The sequence below is a fragment of the Engystomops pustulosus genome, chromosome 1 (genome assembly GCF_040894005.1).
Source record: "Engystomops pustulosus chromosome 1, aEngPut4.maternal, whole genome shotgun sequence".
NCBI lineage: Eukaryota > Metazoa > Chordata > Amphibia > Anura > Leptodactylidae > Engystomops > Engystomops pustulosus.
Genome location: NC_092411.1, coordinates 233,020,950 through 233,042,367, shown reverse-complemented (window position 1 = coordinate 233,042,367; position 21,418 = coordinate 233,020,950). Strand labels below are relative to the sequence as shown.

At 39.9% G+C, this 21,418-nt stretch overlaps 1 long non-coding RNA gene across 1 annotated transcript; it reads left to right on the top strand.

Moving 5' to 3' along the window:
* The first annotated feature begins 408 nt into the window (after positions 1–408).
* LOC140105904 (uncharacterized) lies at positions 409–20,786 on the top strand. The gene is made up of 3 exons (XR_011850684.1): positions 409–634; positions 12,818–13,421; positions 19,701–20,786. It is a non-coding gene; the product is annotated as an uncharacterized lncRNA (long non-coding RNA).
* The last annotated feature ends 632 nt before the right edge of the window (positions 20,787–21,418 follow it).

Below are 21,418 nucleotides of genomic sequence, written 5' to 3'. Positions count from 1 at the left end.
CCACAAATCTCTGAGCGCCGAACATGTCCAGAACATATGCATAATATCTGCTCCATCTAGCGAGCACCTTGGATATCTGGCATCATTACGAATCTTCATTTTCCACAACAGGACTGGATAACTGGGGATGGTAGGCTCTATGAAACAAAAAGAACTGCAACCATCTCTGTGCCGCATTCAAATAGAGCTTACACGAAAACTCAAATTGAGTCTGCAGGCTGTATCTCAGTTGTAGGTACTGGAAGAACATTTGCATGTGAATATCAAATTCATCCTCTCACTCCTGGAACGACTTCAGTGTCTATCTCTTCAGTATTTAATTAGTGACAAAATAGAAAAAACAAGCAGCCCTCACCCAAAAACTCTTCATTTATTTACATCTCATAGGACAGGGAGGTATGACAGGACATAACTCATGGAAACGGGCCATTTCACTTTGTCCTGCGCTTTGTCGAGCCGTGAGGGACACCAGCAGCTGTAGAAAATTAAATACCCAGTCGCTGACGTCATACAATCCACAGTGTCATGTGACTGACGGGCGTGTACGAACGGTCTCACGTGATCGAGTCAGCTGGGAAGGGAAATAACCACCTCCCCCGTCGCTTGGGACAACCGCGATCACCGCCTGCACAAGGTAAGTGAAGAACCCAATCAACCAGATAAAAACAACAATATTATTTCAAATATACACTGTAAAGAGCAATTATTAAGACTGAAGTTTCACATAATGGTACATATAAAGCAATTTTCAAACATCTATATAAGTCTTTTTTTTTAGCTGAAGGAAAACTGCCATGTCGTTTTTGTCATTTAGCCCAATAGGACCTTCTGCCTCCATGCGAAGGATGCACCTCGCCTCGCAACGGAGCAGTTCTCTGTTCCTGTCTCCTCCATTGTTATTACAAGTTACTCTTTCAATTGCTGCAAAAGAAAGTGTGTTAACATCGCTCGCATGTGTCTCTCGTATATGCTGTATAAATCTTTGCAAGCCCTTCCCTGCCACAACCGATCAGTGGTGCTCTCTAAATCGAATGAATAGGGGTCTAATAGTTTTCCCAATGTAGAATCGTCCACAGGGGAAAAAGATAACGTAAACCACATAATCAGTCTTACAACTGATAAATTGTTTAACTGTGGTAGTGATACCTCCTATCTGGAGAGTTTTTGCTTTTAAATGATACCAGAAAAAATTACAGTGATGGCACGCAAAATTGCCTTTTGGAGTGTCTCTCTCCAGCCAAGTACAGGCGGTCCCCTACTTAAGAACACTCGACTTACATACGACCCCTAGTTACAAACGGACCTCTGAATAATGGTAATTGGTAATTTATTGTACTTTAGTCCTATGCTACAATAAACAGCTATAACAGTTATCACAGGTGTCTGTAATGAAGCTTTATTGTTAATATTGATTCTTATGGCAACCCAACATTTTTAAAATCCAATTGTCACAGAGACCAAAAAAGTTCTGACTGGGATTACAATGATAAAATATACAGTTCTGACTTGCATACAAATTCAACTTAAGAACAAACCTACAGACCCTATCTTGTATGTAACCCGGGGACTGCCTGTATTACCTCAATCATTGAATCTCATCATGGGATTGCATCTAAAGGTCACTATAGGTCTATTTTCTCTCAACTTTTTCAAATTGGGATCCCTTTCAAGTGTGGCCCAATTTTTTAGGATAGCTTTATGTATATTGTTTCCATTGGGACTAGTCAAATGCAAAGATGAACCTATCTTTATTCCTCTTCTTGTTTCTGGTATTGTGTAAGAGTTGGTGTCTGTCTAACTGTGCTGCTTTCTCATACGCTGCACCAATTATATCATCCGGATATCCTCTAAGTCTGACACTGTCCCTCAGCTTAATAGACTGCCTCTGAAACGACTCATCGTTTATACATCTAAGATGGACGAATTGGCCCTAGGGTACAGCCTTTTTCACAATTTTCAATTGCTCGTAAAAATGAATTTGAATCCTTCAAATATGATGGAATATCCATCAAAATAGGTCTCAGAATCCAGTCCAAGAACCGGGAGAGGGATTCAGTCGCCGAGTCGATCCCCGCGACGATAGGTCGCCCGGCGGTCGGCGCGGCGACTTGTGGATCTTAGGGAGGGAATACCATAATGGTTTTTTTGGAAAAGCATGAAGAAGTTTCTCAGCCAGTCTCTACTGCATGTCTAAGAACAGTACGTAATTGGGAAATATATTTAGTTGTAGAGTTACTGGATAATTTGACATATGTTCCTCAACATAGTAGTCCCTAGACATGACCACTATGTTGCCCCCCTTGTCGGCCGGCTTTATAACGATTGATCTCTCCTTCTTTAAATTTTGTAGAGCTCTCCATTCTTCAGCAGGTATGTTAAAATTGTGGGTAGGGTAAATTAAACTTTTAACGTCCCTACACACCTGTTCATAGAAAATATCAATCGATGAGCCGGCCGGCAATGGGAGCTCGACAAAGCGCCGCAGTGCGCGAAATAGCCTGTTGCCGTGAGTTTGTCCTGTCATACCTCCTTGTCCTATGAGATGTAAATAAATTAAGAGTTTTTGGGTGAGTGCCGTTTGTTTTTTTCTATTTTTTATATTGAGATGCTGGTTTTAGCAGCTGAGCACCACCCGTGTTACTCCTGATACCCGGTAGATGTTACATGTGTCATCTCGCCACTGTAAACAGGTTTAGTAGTGCTGACGTACTCATTGGATGGTATGAACACCATCCTACATAGAATTTCTTGTGAACTCTATCTGCAATTATTTAATTCCCTTTTGCTCCCACTGTCATACACCCTCAAGCATATATACCTCTCCCAAATAAGGTTTATCCCACAAAGGAGTTAATCTAGTCCAGGGCACCAACTACTCTACTAGCGGAATACCCCAACCACCAACCTGGGTCAAGGTAGAGTGAGCCAGTGGAAGTATAGCAAACTTTGCTTAATAAATATGAAGGCCTGAGTAGTCTCCAAACTGTGCAATAACCTCCATCACCACTAGCAGCAATTGGTGTACCTTAGAAAGAAAGAGTAATACATCGTCTGCATATAAAGCAATTCTTTCCTCCCCTTCATTACATCTAAAACTGTATATGCCAGTATGTTGCCGTATCCAGCAAGCTAGTGGTTCCATAGCCAATGCAAACAGCAGGGTCCATTAAGGAACCCCTGTCGGATGCCTGTTGTAATGAAAACTGTTCAGATATGGCCCCATTTGCCCAAACACTAGCTGCTGGCGTGTGATAGAGTAGGCGAACCCATCAAATAAAGTTGAATCCAAATCCCAGACCGCCTACATGTATCACTATTCTATACTAACGAAGGCTTTAGCATCGTCTATGGAAACTACCACCGCTTCTTCCCACTCCTCTTTACCCGCTTGCAAATTAAAAAAGAGCCTTCTAAGATTAATTACCATGGATTTAGATGGAATAAATTCTGATTGATACTACTGAGCCAACCACAGAACCCAATCTATTGGCTAATACACTAGTTAGGATTTTTATGTCTGATGTCAAAAATTACACCAGCCTATAGAAGTCGGGAATTTGAGCATCTGTTCCATCCGTCAATAGCACTATTATCAAAGCCCCATAGCACGAGGCCGGCAAACTAACCTCAAAACTCTTCTTCAATGATTCCCACCACTGCCGCAGTAAGATGTCACCAGACTCCTTATATACCTCCGCAGTCAGCCCATCCCTGTGGCCTTGTCATTAGCCATTTCCGACCACCAATTCCAACTCTTCCAGGGAAATTGGGGCCTCCTATAAAAAGCACCAAAAACTTCCAATATTCCCTTAGTATTAGAAACTAAATGGCCTCCAGCGTCCTTTACCCCCTACACATAAGAATGCCATTTTTGTGCCTCCCCATTTGTCCCCTTTCTGCATAATACTTATCCTAAACATCTCGTAAACATACGTTTATTAGCTGCCTGTTGTATCAAATGCACATTTAACTGTTGCTGTTAAATCCTGCATCACCAGTACATCTGGAAGCCTCGCCAAATTCTCCACTAGGGCTTTTAGGGGTACACTAGAGTACAGAGGTGGAATATACACGACTACTAGCACACATTCCCATCTGTATATTTGGCCATGTACTCAGACATTCCAGATTGGCAAATGAAGAAAGACATGTAAAATGTAGTGTCTTATTTATGAGCAAGCTTACCCCTCTAGAGTAACTAGAATGTAAAGCATTATACCCTTGACTGAATCCCCCCTATTAACTAACTGTACAGTATCCTTTGCCAGATGCGTCTCTTTCAGCCCCACCACCTGCACTGATCAGTCTTTGATATTTGATCCTCTACCAACAAGCTAGAATTCTGGCTCTATTGGTGCTGTTAGTTTTTATTTAAGGAGCTCCTCCTACTCTGTATATTGTCTGTATATTGTGGACCCCCTCTCGCATCCCACAATATTGTGGGCCCCCTCTTATTCTCTCCAATATCATGGGCCCCCTCTCATATCCCACCATATTGTGGGCTCTCTCTCATACCCTCTCATATTGTGGGCCCCCTCTCATATACCACCATATTGTGGGCTCCCTCACATACCCTTCCATATTGTGGGCCCTCTCTTATACCACCCTTAAGGGCATAACTACAGTGGTAGCAGCCATAGCAGTCGGTATGGGGCCGCATCATCTGACTTGACACAAAAAAATAGAGGATATGCACCTTTATATACATATTATGCTGCACAATGTACAGTATAATATGTATGTAACATATATGTGATGTATATATGCTGTATATATGTGTGAGTATGTGTGAATCTGTGATATGTATATACAGTATGCGTGTATATATGCTGTATGTCTGTATATCACATTGTATGAGTGTGTATATGTAATGTATATTTTTAACAAGTTTGCCATGCGGCCCTGGCTCTCCTAATTATGTCCCTTTCCCCTGATATTGTGGACCCCCTCTCATATTCCTTTATATTGTGGGGCCCCTCTTATACTGGTTCACGTGGATCCATGCTGTTATACAGAGATAAAACTAGCATGCCCAACACTTGCAGCTACGATTTAGGGCTCCCTATAATTTATAAATGATTTAAAAATCATACAATGTGATTTTCTGGATTTTTTTTAATTCTGTCTCTCACAGTTGAAGTGTACATACAAAATACATTACGGTCCTCACCAATCTTTGTAGGTGGGAAAGATTGTAGGACTCTGGGGTCCTGAAGAAAGAATGGGAAGTTAAACGTAAACCACATAATACGGTAAATTAAGTTCCCAAACAAATTAATATCAGGCTTTTCATCTTAAACACGTTCCTATCTAAATTCTCTATATCTGTTGTATTTTATTGTATTTACTCTTATTGTTCACGAGACTTATTTATTGCTTCATTCATTCCTGGAAGGGTCTTGTGTAGTTCTTCCTATCATAAAAATAAAGCTGTCCCTGGGATTACTACTTGTTTCATCGTTAATTGGCCAATTGTTTTATAATAGTGTGAAAATGTTACATTTAATTAAATGTTTGTTATTCTCAGCAGAAATTACTGTCGTCCTAGTTACTTTTATGTTCTAAATGAATCCCTAACAAATATTTGTCTTTTCCCAGGACAGGGCTGATCATTTCTGTAGTTTGATGACTTTCCTACCTTTTCTTATAGCACAAGCATTACCCATCGGCTGAAATAGAACCTGCTGCTTTTCCATCCTAAACTGAACAAGTAACTAAGAGACTCAATGGGGGTCATTTACTAAGGGCCCGATTCGCGTTTTCCCGACGTGTTACCCGAATATTTTTGATTTGCGCCGATTTTCCCTGTATTGCCCCGGGATTTTGGTGCTCGCGATCGGATTGTGGCGCATCGCGCCGGCATGCATGCAGCGGAAATCGGGGGCGTGGCCGAGCAAAAACCCAACGGATTCGGAAAAAACCGTCGCATTTAAAACAATAAAAGTGTCGCTTGGGACGTGCTTACCTTCACTTGGTCCGGCACGGTGAACTTGAGTGCGTTCAGATGCTTTTCAGCACAGCAGCGCCACCTGGTGGACGTCGAAGGAACTACCTTGATGAATCCCGGCCGGACCCGAATCCACCGCAGAGAACGCGCCGCTGGATCGCGAACGGACCGGGTAAGTAAATCTGCCCCAATGGCTTATACACCATTTCAGAAGCCCATATGTTGGGATCTGTTGTAACTAAAACAATGCTGTTGGAATCATGTTAATGATGAGAATATCATCTTTCATATCTGTGTGCTACTAAATCACAAATATAAACAGTTAAAGAGATAGGGGAATATTTATCTGCAGCTCATATTCCCAACGTTGTCTTTGACCGTATCTTGGGCTCAGTAACTTATAGAACCGCAAGCCTGATGGGATTTGAAAAATGAGATGCTTATATATTGAGCTCAGCTTGGTGAGTGATGAAGTGATGCTCTTTTTCCAGGCTCTAAAAGTTACTCATCTCTTCTAAGCTCATTTGCATATTAATCTGGTGACACATTTATATAGGTAAACAAGCAAGTTTGAACATAAAACAGGGAATGATATGAAGAATATTAAATACCCTTCCTGAGGGTCCTGTTAGTTTAGTGCTGTAAATACTGGTGACAGTTTCCTTTTAACCACTTACCGACACCTGATGTAGTAGAACGGCGGGTGTCGGCTGCGGGTGAATGGAGAGGGCTCACGGGGCTGAGCTCTCTCCATAGCCGGTAAGTGTTCGTTGCATATTGCAGCAAACACTTACCGGTAACACCCTTGATCGGGTGATGGCTTCAAAAAGATGGGCCATCCATGACGTCATCAGTTGCCATGAAAGCCCCGGGTCTTCTGAAGACCCAACACTGTCTGATTTTAACTTATTCAGTTCAATGATCAATTGGTACATTGGAATGAATGAGAAGGAAAATCCCCATGCAGTATGGCAGTATATGGTAGGATCAGTCAGACAACCTTGGGTTATAGTATCCTAGGGGGTCTGAAAATATTTAAAAAAAATAAATGAAAAAAGTAAAAAAAAAAAATATTAAATTTTTTTTAAATTCTTAGTTTTATTTAAAGGGGTTTTCCCACAAACACAGAATAGGGCCCAACTTGCTGATCAGTGGGGGTGTCAGTGATGAGACCCCCACAGATCACCAAAAAGAGGGGTCCAATGGGGTCTCTCTCGGACCCCTCATTGCTCATATGACCGTTCTGCTCCATTAATCTCTATGGAGATACACACACATATATATACAGCATAAATACATCACATATATGCTATATATATATTATGCTGTAATATGTTTCCACCGATCAGCAGGATAGGGCCTAACTTATGTTCGTGGGAAAACCCCTTTAAAAAAAACTAAAAGTTCAAATCACTCCCCGTTCCCTAGAAGTCATATATATATATACAGTAAAAATCATAATCAAGGTATCGTCGCATCCTAAAATATAATAATGGTTTTGTCTGCTATTTGGAAATTACTATCAATTATTACTGTAGATACTCGAATATATGCTAACCCGAATATCAACTAATTTTACCCCAGTATATAGTTAGGCAGCCCCCCAGTATATACCTGGCCATTCCCCTACCCTCCAGTATATAGTTAGCCAGCCCCCTGCCACAGTATATAGCTAGCCAACCCCTGCCCCCAATATATATCTAGTGCATTGGTCACAGGCTCCCCTTAGTATATAGTTAGCCAGCTCCCAAGTATATAACTAGCCATTCCCCTGCCCTCCAGCATATGATTAGCCAGCCCCCTGCCCCAGTATATAGCTAGCCAACCTTCGTCCCTGGTATATATCTAGTGCATTGGTCACAGGCTCCCCCTAGCATGTAGCTAGCCAGTCACCCAGTATATAGCTAGCCAGTCCACTGCATTCCAGTATATAGCTAGCCAGCTCCCTGCCCCAGTATTTAGCTAGCCAACCCCTGCCCCCAATATATAGCTAGTGCATTGGTCACAGCTCCCCCAGTACATAGCTAGACAGTCCCCCAGTATATAGCTAGCCAGTCCCCTGCCCCCCAGTATTCAGTTAGCCAGCCCCCTGCCCCCAGTGTTAAGTTAGCCAGCTCCCTGCCCTTCAGTATAAAGGTGAGTACTGAGTTTATATTTTTAGATACCTGAGTATAAGTAGGGCTTTTTCAGCACAAAAACTGTGCAGAAAATATCGGGTTATACTTAAGTATATATGGTATATGATGCTTTGTCTATTATTCTTGTATTTTTATTCTTACAATGGTTTGGTTTATATAAAAGACATTTTATACAAAAAGCCAAATGAAAACAAAATTGTTATGAACAACCAAACTTTTCTTTGTGAAGATCTGCAGGGCAGTACATGTAATACTGCAGCCACATCTTTAGTTCCATTTTACTATAGAAGGAGTCTTTATAATTACATAAAAATGGAAAACAAGGCAGGGACAGATCCATCGTAAGACAAAAATGGATTCTGATGTACAGGCGGTCCCTTACTTAACACCCGACTTACAGACAACCCCTAGTTACAAACAGACCTCTGGATGTTGCTAATTTACTGTATTTTAGTCCCAAGCTACAATGATCAGCTGTAACAGTTATCAAAGGTGTCTGCAATTAAGCTTTATTGTTAATCCTGGTTCTTATGACAATCCAAAAGTTTTAAAATCCAATTGTCACAGAGACCAAAAAAATTTTGACTGGGGTTACAATTATAAAATATACAGTTCCGACTTACATATAAATTCGACTTAAGAACAAACCTACAGAATCTATCCTGTACGTAACCCAGGGACTGCCTGTACTTTTTTCATTATGAACATATCTGTTGGGCCTACATTATGGAGTCCATCATTTTGCCAAAAACAATTGAGCCAATGTATCATGCTTTATGTGCCTTTTTTTGGCATATAAGGCATGAAAAAATTCCTGGTGCATGCCATGGAATTGGAGACTGTTTGGCTCTTTTGTGTAACAAGTTCTACTTTAAAACAAATGGCAGGGAACATGGTGGGCCAAGGCAGTCATGCATTGACTAGACAAATTTACTGTAACCTAGAATCTACACCAAGTCCGGATTTCAATGCTGACTCACAACCTCTTAGTAACAGCTTAGTAATTCCAGCATGTTACACACAAGGTGAAGCGATTATTAAGATTGCCGCACAATGCGCCATTCTTAATACATAGGCCATAATGTGTTTTATATCAATCATCATTTCATATATCATCATTATTTTTCCTACAGACCATATTTTTAGCACAAAAAAGAACCTTGGCATAATCATGTCAAAGTTTAGTAATAATTTATGTGTTAGGAACTTGCTCTGGAATAAGCAATGGATGTAGAAGATGTAGAAGAAATTGTGAATCACAACATGACCCGGATCAATGAACTGGAACATGGAAGTTTCTTCTAAAATGGGCCATTTCACATGACAGCGCATCCTGTCATAGTCATTGAACTGTTCACACTTTCTAAAACTTGGTGAACATTACAACTTCAATGAATCTGTTTCCAGCTATGCTAAATCATGCCTCTGAGTGAAAACAATGGCCGTGCTGTCTTTCTTCCACTGTACGAGGAAATAGTGGAGTGAAGCGAGTAAGTAGGTCTTCCTCACACATACGCCATAAAACTGTGTGATAGAATTCGATAAAGTATTTAACTTCAAATAACTTAATCTATTAGTAAGCCACAGTACCCATATAAGAGACAGCACAAGGACAATGGGAGATATTGGGGGCGCAGAAGCCGTGATATAATCGCAAATGCTAGCTTATAGCTACAACTTGTGATTATTTCCCCCATTCCGCCAGGTCCATGCCGTGCCTGCGCACAGAAATAAACAATGTTGGATACATCAAGAGGCTGTCACAGGTGGCCCGCGACGCATATCGCAGGTCGCAGGCTCACCCGTGTCCCTTGGGGCTTGCAGGCGCGGCGCCAGCGCAGCTCACCTCTCCCCATTGCGGATCCACGGCTGAGCTCCGCGCGCGCCCTAGGAGACGGGGACGTGCACCGAGCTCAGCCCTAAGCTCCCCCTTTAGCTCTATTACAGTGAAATCCATCATTTTAGGCAGATGGAAAAAGACACACAGAAACACATTTTTTGAATGAAAAATATTACAAAGTTCCCTATTGTCATCTGCACAAAAGTTTAGTTACTTTTTAAATCAAAGGGCAATACTTTGGAATATGGTATATTTTTTCCATCTACAGTTGGAAAGACAAGAGAAACATATGTATTATGTTCCATTGCTTGTCAGCCACAGCCCTGACCATCAACTTACTACAAATGTGCAAATGAGCATCAATGACATTGATCCTGATAATATTCTCTAAGGACGAAAGTTCTAATAGCAACACCGGGGCCCACATTTATTATAGTAATTGCACCAGTTTTTGTTCTGGCTTTGCACTACAAAGAACATGCAATCTGCTTGCACATGTATTTATAAAGTGTCTGCGCCGGTTTTGTGTCGCGTCTGCAACGTGTCCGGCAAGACAGAAAAAATGTGCACCAAACGGGGCTTGTTGGTGCTTAGTCGTAGTTTGCTCCACATTGATTACTGATGTGCGCCACAATTCTGTCTGCACCACGATTCTGCACCATGAACGAGGTGCACCAAAAAAAAAATGGTGCGCACTTCCAGAGCAGTGCAGGAAGGGGTGGCAGATTAATGAAGACTGTGCAAAATTACTGAATCAGGCACATCCTGCACACTCCACAGGCAAAATATTTGATAGATGACGGCCCATACGTTTTTTTCATTAAAGGATTCACTGGGAAGCATTTAAGAGCAAAAGTGTAGGGCCCTCCTAATAGAGAAGACATCTTCAGCAAGCTATTCTCAGTACTATGTATCTGGGTTTATAATTGAAAAAATATATATTGAAATCCCACATCTAATGATTACGGCGCCTCTTCTCTCCACCAAGCTCATTCTGCAGATGTGGCTGACAGAAAGGATTGTGCTTGGTATGTAAAAGACACAATGGTGCCATGATAAATGGCATTACTACAATCCAATGGGTACCACCTAGACAGCATAGGAATAATTGTTTAGGACACAAATGAATATTTTTTTATCACATTCTAGCTCTGCAAAGTGTGAAAGATTAGAAATCATCATCATTATGCAGGCCGTTTCTCAGCATGTATTTGCCAAACAGAGGCAAAGAAGCGAAGAAAGATTACTTGGAGACAGTACTGAGGAGGTGCGCAATAAACTGCAAATACAATTTTTTTTTTAAGAAATGCATTCTGCATGACAAGTGGCTGCACTGAGCTTTACTGAATTTTATTACAGCCGAACACCTGAAAGCCATTGTTATTCACTGCAATGACAGCTACTGAGTAAGAAGAGGAGTAATGTAAACTAAAGAGTGGAAAAAAGTTATCAAGTACCAAATCTAACACCTGAGTAAAGGTCACTTGCCATTCACAGGATTTTTTCGAGGGACTGTTTATGAAAACAGTGTAGTACGGTCCACAGTTTTCATGACTCCTCTAGACTTCTACGGGTCACTGGTGTCCATTACAGACAGTTGGCTATTCTCATCTCAGCTATGAAAGGCTAAAACAGGAATCTGTCATCCCCTTATCCCCCTAAGCCCCCTAACAGTACCTTATGATGTACAATGCATGTCCCACAAGGCATATTTCTACGTGCCTGCACTTCTGAAAAATCATCTTTTATTCTCATGTAAAAGGCAGTCAAGGAGGTAGGGCTGCTTGTCCAGGCAGTCATCCTTACCTCCTGACCACCGTATGCTCTGCCCATTCCAAGCATGATATGTACCAGCCCCGCCTCCTAATGCCTGTCTCTCATTTTCCTCCAATGACACAATGCACAGCGACAATGCACGCTGAACATTGCTTCGGATCACAAGAGCACCACTCAAGTGCCCGATGTGCAGTGTGGTGCCATTATGTGTCTCGGCATTGGAGGAGAATAAGTGATGGAGAATAAGGGATTAGAAGGCAGAGCTGGCACCCCCAATTCTTGGATTGGGCAGACTTTATGGCGATCACGAGGCAGGGCTGCCTGACAGCCTGGACAAACAGCCTTACCTCCTTGTCTGCGTTTTACATGATAATAAAAGAAGATTTTTCAGAAGTGCTGACACTAGAAATATACAACATGAACCTTCAGGTAGGTTTAGGGGGATAAGGAGAATCACATGTTCCTATAAAAATTTAGAATAGATCTGATAAATTAATCAAAATCCTAAATACATTTAGGCCCCATACCCAAAAATATTCAGAAACAACATTATATTTAGAATGTGAGCTCTATGGTTGAATTCTGTACTAAATATTTCTGCATACAGGGTCCAAAACGCATTTTTTTTCTTGTGATTTCTTCACATGATTATTAGAGCTGCCATCTTTCCTATGTGTCTGCTATGCTCTGTTTACTGTATTTAGCCATCTCACAGCCACAGGCAGCTCTATGGAGTTGCCTCATTGAGGTCTCAGGAGATCTGTGGAGAAAATAAACTGTGGCATGATACCGAGATGTCATCTTGTACTGTAATTCTGTCTAAGATGTCATATATATCTCCTAAAAATGTTCAGCCATATATATTGCCAGCTATCAGGTTTTGGTAAAGAGGGATTGAAGGAGGCTTAGCCATAACTTTACAGTATTTGTTAATCAAAACAATGTCATTTCAACAATGTAATATTATTTTTGTCATTGAGTTTAAAATCTGATCAGCCCGGTCATTATACTATGTTACCTATATATAGACCTATCACGTCAGATAAGCAGCCATAATAGAGCTCATTAATGCACCTACATTACCCTTATCTGACACCAACTTTAGTTTTTTTTCAGCGCAAACCAAATATTTTCTTCATTCTCCCAAAATTAAGGATTTTGGTGAATCCACAACTTTTGGTATTAGTCCTGCATGAATTGCCACAAACCAGGGGAAACAGAACTATGGAAAGGGGGAGTTCAATGACCTTGGGGAGACCCTAGATGGATAGATGGCTTCGGAGAGTTGTTTCTCCATAGACCAGGAGAATCAGGCCTTGGTTGGGTCCTTGGATAGGAGGTCTAGAATCTGGTATCACTGACTGTGGCCAGTGACCTTATCTGGCGGTAGACTGTCAGCTCCTATTTGTTTCATGATAAACATCAGAAGTTTCTAAATTTATTCTCTTTGCTACATTTCGGATTGCCCTCATGCGAAATTTACATGATCACATAATCTTCAATTCACTATCCAAAATATGATAGATTAACACACAAATTATTTATTGGATGTCAGATTAAAAGAAAATCCCTGCATTTTTACCTCTGATTTCTATGTATAATAAAGTAGAAATCTTGTCTTGTTAGAGAACAATCAATGACTGCCTTATCCCCTGCACAGTCTTATAAAATGTCTAACCATCTGGCGCAATCATGTCACCGGGAAGGAACATTTGTCAAGGTAATAGACATTGCTTTGAAAATAAACACCATGGCTTAGCTGCGATTTATATTTCCGACACACGGCTTGTTATTGCATTGCAGGCACGTGGTCTCAGATGAATAGCTTTATGTTCCAATGTTAATGCTCTGAAGGTTTTATGAATGTGTTCTTAGCTGGACAAGTAAATTCTACCATGATGGCCAGAGATTGTTCTATGTATTCATTACAGTACTCAAGCTTCCCTCAGCAGGGAAAGAAATGTTAGTTTTTTCACTAGGAACAGGATTTTTAGTATATATGGGTCTTTCTTTTTGTTTATTTTTTCAATTACATGAGTGGCATACAGCTAAAAGGACTCACACAGGAGTAATAAAGAGGTTATGACTATGACTCTTTGGAGAGATCATCAACATCAATATCAGATCAGTAGGGGTCTAACAAATGCCCCCTCACTGTCATGTTGAAATGCTGCAGTTTCTTTACTGCTCTCCAGGCACAGTGCCATACACAGTAGAGTGGTCATGCTGGGTGTTGCAGCTCAGCTATATTCTCTTGTATGGTACTGCATAGTAACCGGGACATGTAACCAAAGGACATGGCCTGACAAGGACAGGCCTAGGAAGCAGAGCACTGTTGTTGCTTTGAGCTATGTGTCAGGTATCAGACCCCTACTAATCTAAAAATAATCTATCTTAAAGATAGAGAAAGCAGAGTTCTGTATAATATAGTTTTATAAGATTGGAAGGATTTAGTAAAGAGTAAACAACAGAGTAAACTTATTTGGGCTGTATTTTACCGGAACCCCCTCCTAATATCAGATTATCACTCCATAAACTGGCCGCACAGCCATAGAAGGTGGCCAAACTAGCTAACCACACAATTTTCAGATGTTGTTTCTGAAATGCCACTTTGGCAATCCAGTCCTCCCCCAATTGGAGATGTTGGAGGTGTCTGCAGCCTGGAAGGTCAAGGGCAAGCACTCTCTGGGGTATGATTATAATCTTGACAACCTGTTCTAATTTCAGGAAATTTGACACAAATAAATCCTTCTTCTACTGTTAAATTCAACTCTGACATATGCATTCAACTCTGATTGAAGCCCAGTTTCAGTGCCCTGAGCCCCTCTATGTATCCTTTGTTAGATATACAGTACACAGGACACAAGGACCTAGTGGACTCCTTTCTGCTGTATACACCCATTTAATTGCATGTGAAGTGGAGGGCACACACTTAGCAGCAGTACACCGTATCCCCATTCTAACTCAAGATTCCACCTCACACAAAACAGCTTGATCCAGTTCTATTTTATACCCCAAGTTCATCTTACACCTTGTAAAGGAGTTTTTGAGTGGTCACTGTCCGTATTATAGTTATTTATCCACTACTTATACTTATTTGCAAATGTTGGTAGACTTACAGCATTGAAGGTTTTGAGATGATAGGGTTGTGTTCTGTTCAGAAAGATTCAATCTAGACTTCGCGAAATATATGAAAGGAATGGCACTCACCTGGAAATCTTCTTCTTTGTTGTTTATTCAAAACATAGACACATCAATAAGGTTGGTAGAGAGGACAATTACAAGGTTTTTCCATAAGGAAGCAATGGCCATATAACCGTATATGATAACATTCTCACTGGACTCCAGGGAGACGCTAAGAGTCCTGTATACTTTATTATCTTATTTCCCAGTGTGAGTTTGTGCACAGAGAAAGGGTAATATTTTGTAGAAATTATGCTCAGCCATACAACTTTATATATAAAAGAAATCTTTACCCCTAATATATATATGACTCTTTGAAAGAGCATCATACTGTTCACTTTATATAGACTGTTATAAACAGTTTAAATTTATATAAAAGAGGACGCAGTTGTTCACATGACATCACAAAGCCCTTGTTCCAAAATCTGTACTGTAGAATTTTATGTATAGTGGGTATTGACTATAAAATCTTGAGTTTATTCCCAAGTGTACCTCAAAGGGCTTGTCCACTTTACGCACATCACAGCAAATAATTAATATTGTTTGTGTAACCAGAAGCTATACAATCTTCCAATACCTGTATCAATTCTTCACCGTTTTCCAGATCTCTGCTTGCTGTCATTCTATAGGAAGTTTTATTGTTTACTTCCTGTAGATAAACACCGGTCCATGATCATGTGATGTCACACAGGTGCATTGCTCATTATATTTTGCAGTATAATCAAAGCTGTGTCATGCTAATGAGCCCTGCACCTGTGTGACATCACATGACCATAGACATGTGTTTGTCTACAGGAAGTAAACAATGGAGCTTCCTGTTCCATGACAGCAGGAAGATATCAAGCAGAGAACTACAAAACGGTTTGAATTGATTCAGATAGCGTATTGGAAAATTGGAAAATTGTATAACTTTTCATTAAACAAACTATATTAATTATTTGTTGTAATGTGCTTTAAGTGGACAACCCCTTTAGCAAATATCATACTAAGGTCTCATGCACACAAACGCTTAATGGGGCGGGTGCTAGCCATTTGTGCCCAAGGCCCAATTACTTTCTATGGGCTCATCCAATGAGCGTATGAGGCCGACTGCCTGTGGCCACTGTAGATAGGGAAGTAATTTTCTATTGGCATCAGTGGGGTGAGCATCACTCACAGGTTGCCAAGAAGGGATCATGTTCCCCTACTTGTGGGACATGTGCATGTGACCTAAGCAATAGCACACAGACAATGAATTGTACATCAATTGAATTCACTTGGAGGTAATGTTTTTTTTTTTACTGCATATTTCATTACTGTTATGTCATGACAGAAAATACGATAGCACAGTCTAGTGATATACACATTGCATGGGTCTCTGTATAGTACAATGGAAGTGTTATCTCAAGTGTGGTGGACTAATAGGGGACTGGGAAAGGATGCATAATATATTATCTTTCTTTTAATGAGTGTGAGGTGAAAATGTGACTATTATTTCACTTTTAATAAGTTAAAAAAAATCACTATTTATAAGCTGTTAAACATGGAGTAGGAAGTGTAACTTAACTAAAATGAGGCCGTAATGTACTGGCACATCTCATTCCTAATGGGATGAATGGTTTTGCTTAACCCCTTCAGGTCTAAGCCATTTTAGGAATTTAGGACCAAGCACGATTTTTTAAAATTTGCCCCGTGTCATTATAGGAGGTTATACCTTTGTAGCACTTTAACATATCCAGGGGATTTTGAGATGCAAATTAATGGATCTTTTGTGTTTAGTTGTGAAAAAATGGAAATTTGACAAAAATTTCTAACAATTATTCATTTTCAAAATTCTAAATTTGTTTGCTTTTCAGGCAGATAGTCATAGCACCCAAGAAACCTTATAACTAACATTTTCCAAATGTCTGCTTTTTATCAGAGGTTCAGAATTGTGGGTGTAATTTTTCTCACTTTTATGAAAATCACCAAAACCCTTATTTAGAGGCACCTGCTCAGCTTTAAGTGACTTTGAGAGGCCTAAATAACAGTAAAATCCCAGTGAATTATGCCATTTTAGAAACTATACCCCTCAATCCGTGACGCATCAACATTTAGAAGTGTGTTAACCCTTAAGATGTTTCACAAGGGTTAAAACAAAATTTTAACAATACATTACTTTTAGACAAAAATTAAGCTGTCACAAGTTTGATACCCAATTTCTCCCAAGTGTGAGGATGCCCCATATGTGTTGGTAAACTGCTGTATGGGCACACAGTTGGAAATAGAACAGAAGGCGCCATTCAGAGCAGATCTGCATATTGTCATTTTACAGGCTGTTTATTTTTTTGTAATTTGGACATATGGGGGATTATTTTCTTTTGCGGATGAGATCCACTTTTCAGGAACATCTTTTAGGTGGCTAATAGATAATAATCAGATGTTAACTCCTTTTTGGTGGTGGTTAAAAAAAACATTCATTCTTGTTTAGGGTTTTTAGCATTTTTTTTTTTACTTTTTTTAGTACCATAAAATAATGTGTTATCTTTATTTTTTGGGTCATCACGATTACTGCGATATCCCATTTATATAGCTTTTTTATGGTTAACTTGTTTTGCTAAATATAGAACTCAATTTGTGAGATATTAGCTTGTTTTTGCATTGCCATGTAACAATGGGTAGAACATTTATATTTTTTTTTTAGGGCTTATTTTTTGCAGGGCAAGCTTTACTTTTTCTTGGTATCCTGTCAGGGTAAATGTTACTTTTTGATCACTTTTAATGCTGTTTTTATGAGGTCAGATGTGAACATTTCATAATTTTTGTGACATTTTGCCTTTTTTTTCACAGCGCTCACTGTACTGGTTCGGTGACAATTTTATTGTATGGGATGATACAGACATGATATCCAACATGTTGTATATTTTTTGTGATTTTCACTTATGTTGTAATAGATTATTATATGGGATGGAACTTCAGGGGACTTTTATTCTTTTTGAATAATTTTTTTATTGGCACTTTTTTTTGCTGTTTTATTCTGTGTAGGTGTGTAAATGTATATATCAGTGAATAAATGGGTGCACATAAGTGTAAAAATGTGTGTATGTGTGTAAGAGTATAATGTGTGAGAATACAAATATGTATAGTGGACCTCATTCAGAAGTCTGCTATGGGACCCTGCCTCTTCTAGTTACACTCCTGGTCTAAGATATATATACAAAGACACATATCTGTATATCATTTATAAAATGTGAAGATTTTTCTCAATGCAGCTGTCACAGATGCTCCTGCGACCTACGTCCTGCCCTTCTCTGCTCCCAGGACCCCCTCTGTCACTTGCCTTGATCCAGCACTAGCTTTGGCAGTCAGTCACACGTCCCCGACTCCTAGGGCGAGCGCGTGTCGGCTTTCAGAGATTTGAAGGGCCTGCGCGTTGATACTTGGCGCTGGGCAGCTTCCCATTCTGTTAAATTCCCGGCCCCTTCCTGTGTCCCCTGCTGGATCTTTGTGCTTCTATGCCATAAAGCTGTGTTCCTCGCCCTATGCGATTATACTGATTTCCCGTTGTAACCTGAATTCCGTCCCTGACTTTACTCCTGTGCTGCCTGTCCTGACCTACCACTACTTCCCCAACTCTGATCCTCTGCTGCCTATCTTGACCTCCTGCCTGTCCCCGACCACGCTTTTGCCTTATGACTCTGTACTACACCTTGGCTGCAACCACGGATAGAGTCGCTCCTGTGGAGCGACTTGGTGGTACCACGCCGCAGCAAGTCCAACCAGCTTTGCGGCGGGCTCTAGTGAAAACTTGGTGCCACTTAGACTCCGCTTCCAGGTGACGACTAATGCCATCGTCCGTGGTGGTCCATTGGGTTCACTACCCCTGGTTCCTGACATCAGCATTGTTCAAAACTTAGCCAATATCGATTTTATCAAAGCGCAGCACACGGCGGCACACAGAAAAGTGACAGTGAACCATATGATATATTTATATATCAAAATTAGTCCAAGTGAAACTACATTGAAGGTATTTTATTAATGCATTTTGCTTTTCTGTTTATTTTACTGTCCACTGGGACAATACTGTTTCTTAACACTGCAGTTTATTCTAATTTTCATTTTCTTGCTAAGTTTATGCAGATGTTAGATGTTTCACTTAGTTAAGTAAAATATTAAGTACACTTTAAACAATGGCTCACATTTGCTAATAGTTATGTATAAAATTAGACTAGACAGTCTATTAGTGGCTGATACTGGATGATAAATCGAATTCATCTTTATTAGAATGTTTAGTCTAAATTTTCTACCAATAATTAGTTGACTTACTTTATGTTGTATGGAGAATGGTCAGGAAACAAGGAGCAGGAAGGAATGATGTTGATACCTAATAAAATCTGGGATTAAAAATAATTGATGCGGTCCCATGATCTTTAAAGGGGTTGTAGCAAGTGGCTGAGGGTCAACTACTGGGACCCCCCACCAGTCAGTAAAGCGAGGTCCCATTCTATGTAGTTGAAGAAGTAGCATTCCAAACATGTGTCCTGTCCCTTCATTCGATAGAATGGGTGTGTCAGAAATTGCTGAGCTACCTTCAATAATCCCCTGTCTATTAGAGTATTGGGAGTTGCACTGTGTTCTGCAATTTCTGACACTCCCTTAGTACTGAATGGAAAAGCAGGACACATGCTTGACCTGCCACTCCATCAATTAGTGACAACACGACCCCCATTCTGATGAACGGTTGGGGTCCCAGCAGTTGGATACCCATGGATCTCATTGTTATTCTTATTCTTTGGATATAAGCTAACGATATTACTTTGTACAATTATTATAAATGATACATTACTTTATCCTACAGACCCAGCAGCCCATAAGAAGGAGAAGCACATCTGAAGATGGATTCTGTTTTTGTGTAACTTGACCAATTTTTGGACAATCCATGTAACATTGAGACTATATCTAAGACTTATAAAGTATTGCAGAGTTTATGGTTTGGATGTAGAAATATTCTCCTGCTTTACCCTTTCCCTTGTTGTTGCTAAAGCGGTCATTAATATGTATGCTGATGCAGGTGTATGAAACAAATTAGACTTTGCAAATTTTTACATAATGTGTAATGCTTCAGTGATCAGAGAGAAATCCTCGGAGCTTCCCAGAGAATTTTACTAAATATTTCTTGTTCAGAAGAAAAATGGATTTCAATTACTTTTTTGGCACTACAGCGTTCCTTGTGCTTTATCTCAGTCTGGCTCCCTGTACTTTCAGAAAATACAATGCTCTCACTTAATTACATTTATAGTGTAATGACCTGCATCCTCCTTAGCACACACCTAGTATCAGTGAAGAATTGGGCTCATTTATAACCGTACTTGACAGTTCTATAGGGACACTTCTTTATATTGAATGTGTTCGTGAATCAAAGTCTGTGCCCATTTGCTGATGAAATCTTTTTAAAATAAAAATGCTGTAAGTAAGGGAGCTCTGGTGTTTAGGAATTTGTCAAGAGGTCAAAATACAATACGAATTGGGTGGTAATTGGGTGACTACCCTGGAGGAAGCCTGTGCTATACAAGTGGGGATTCCTACCCCCTCCATTCACATGTCTGTGAATTAGGTAATGATTATTCTTTCATCACCCCTACTGCATTTTCCTTCTATCCAATGTATCGTATGGTATAATTTATGGATGACATTCACTGCATTGATCCTTCACTTACCTACTAGTCACCCTTTATTTAATTACCACCCAATTTTGTATTGTCTTTTAGATCAGACTTATGTAGGGGAGCTACTTTATACATGGTTTTCAATACTATTTGCACATTGTACTATACATGTTTACATATTAATGGATGTGAGGGGTGGTTTGTAGTCACATGCACATGGTGTGTGCTTTTAGCTGTTTTTAATTTTTGAAGTGTATAATAAAGATTATTTTGCATGACGTTTGTTTGAACAGACTTCTTTTATATAAAAAATACAAGTTTTGACTTTTCTCTACTTTGATCTATGGGACCTAACCCTTGATGTTGTAATACAGGGATAATACACACAGTAATATCATAGTACAAGCATATTGCACACAGTAATGTCTGGGCCACTGTCCTTTTGCTCCTAAATACTGCACTAAATTATAGTAAACTTTACATCACTGACCTGATCTCCTATCCCTGTATACAATGTTGTCCTATAAACTATAACTCAGAGAGCTTTACAGTTGTATTTGAATGTCACATTAGTTTATCAGATTTGGATTATCGACAAAGCGAAGGAAAGCAACTCTTACACAGTCACTTAAGAAAATGTGTAACAAGTCTTGAGAATCTTCTCTACAGGTAATCAATAATCCACTTCTAGACACCGCAGTAGATTTGTTCCATCTGGCTATGACCTCCGGCTTTGTTTGAAATCTATAGTTTAAAAATCTACAGTTGTCAAAATCCCTATTAAACCATATTATTAGTGAAAAACTGAAAAAATATATTTTAAAACAGAATATCTTCATGCCTGTCCTGGGAAGCACCACATGCAGGTGGGTGGTAGCATACACCGGCCTTCAGTAAGTGCACTAATAGG